Source organism: Pteropus alecto, unplaced genomic scaffold, assembly GCF_000325575.1.
Source record: "Pteropus alecto unplaced genomic scaffold, ASM32557v1 scaffold24, whole genome shotgun sequence".
Lineage (NCBI taxonomy): Eukaryota > Metazoa > Chordata > Mammalia > Chiroptera > Pteropodidae > Pteropus > Pteropus alecto.
In genome coordinates, this window is record NW_006439192.1 from 13993066 (window position 1) to 13995269 (window position 2204).

A 2204-nucleotide genomic window follows, 5' to 3' on the forward strand; every position below is an offset into this window, starting at 1 on the left:
TTTGATTCAATAACTTTTTTTTTCCTGAATAACTACTCCATAGTCATCTCTGTACTTACAAATAAATAAGACACACACCTGACTTTTTAGGATTATCCACTCCTGAAGGAGCTTGACGCACACTCGGGTCATATAAAAAGTCCTACCTGTCTATATTCTGAAAAAAGGAAAGAGATTAGCTGGAGACAACTGCACAGAACTGGTGAAGCTGGATTAGTTTAGCATGGACTGGAGAAGATGACTCAGGTAAATTCAAGGCTGGCAGCCTTGATTTCCTTGTCTATAAAATAGTATTAATGCCTATCTCATAAGTGGATACAAAGAATAAAAAGGAAGAGCCATAGTGGCAATATTAATAAAATACTTATAGTAATTCTAATATAGTGAAATTGCTCAGCAACATAAATCCATATAGAAGGTGACTGGAGATTGGCATACACCCTCCAGAGCAGGCCAACCCAAGTTCATCTCATCATTCCTTACACCATCACCCTCTGCTTCATTTTACATGATTGAATTTTTTGATCCATGTAAAGCATTATGGTGGGTTTTTATTTTACTACTAAAAACTATTTACTAATTTTTTATATTATTTCATGCACTTCTTTAATTTAATCCTTCCCACTCTATGATGGGGGGAACTCTTATCCTTTCTTAGAGGATTTAGAGATGTTAAACCATTAGCCCGAAGTCACAAAGCTTATATGAAAGTATGGCCAGAATTCAAATCTAGAGAGTCTGACTCCAGGGACTCTACCAGCCTAATTCAGAGGCTGGCACACCAAGGACCAGAAGACACATCCTACCCAGTGACTGTGTTTGTACAGCCCACAGGCTGAGAATGCCTTTTACATTTTTAAGTGGTTGGAAGTACTCCCCTCCACTACTATTATCACGCACTGAAGGGTTGGAAATTAGTTTTTAGTGCCAACTTGATAATGTTTCTTAATGAATTCAACATAAAATTAAAAGGTGAAAGAGTGCTTATATACAAAACTTATACTGCTGTAAAGTCATTTCTATTACAACTAATATTATTTGAAACAGTCATGTAAAGTTTTTTCATACATGTCATGTACTACTAAAAGTTAAATCAGAAAACAAGATCTCCATTTCCACACAGATTTTCAGTAGATATATTTTCCAAGTTCAAACTGTATAGTTCCAGCAGTATTTTTCAGACCTTAATCAAAATGTTAGGGGATGGGGGGGGCGGGGCGGGGAGGACCCTCCATACTTCAAAATCCAATTAGTTGTGCATTTGAGGAATTTCTACCTAATCTACCTTTAGAAGTTACTAATATGCGATATAATGATGTGCTAAAATCAAATATTGAGAGAAAAATAGAATTCTATATGCCCTTCAACTGGTAAATATGCTCAATTAAAACTATATGCTCCTATTTTGGCATAGAGTTTGGCAACACCTATCTATATGAAAATATATTTTCAAAGATGAAACACTTAAAATCTCATTTTGGATCAACATTAACAGATGAATATGAAATTAATTTTGATGACAGTAAAAACTGAGTTTGAATCTCAATTAAACAAAATGTTATCCTCTCCTACAGAACTCTCATTAGTAGACTTGTAGTTTTAAAAATGAACTTAATTATCATTATATTTTTAATTTCACCAATAAAAAAATCTATGAAAATTTGTTTTCTCTCTTGTCATCTAAATAACTTCATAATATTAATATTCTCAATTTTGCCTCATAGCCTACAAAGTCTAATGTTTACTATCTGACCCTTTACAGAAAAAAGTCACTGACCTCATTCAAATTCCAGCAAACGTTCATTTCATATAATTGCTTTTCCAAAGTTGTCTGCTAAATAACTTAGACAACAATTTCCATTCCCACTTCAGTTGTCTCCAAAAGCTTTAAGTAAAAATCTCAGAGTATAAAAAAATGTGTTTTTATGAACTTTCTATCTCTTTCTAAAATCCTTTCACCTGTTGGTGACCTACATCCTCCCATCGCCTGCCCCCACTGTCTCTACAGATTCCCAGTGTTTTCATGCTACCCACTCACTGTCCTCTCTCCCACCAAGCCTCTTTGGACTCCATATTTTCCCTTCTCATTTCCTGACCCTGTCACAACCTTATTTTTGAGCACTTGGCTATCTTCAAGTCTACACCATTCTGTTCAGGCAGGGTTTGGGATCCCCAGGAAGCAAGGGTTCTGGCTCCCCCTAATT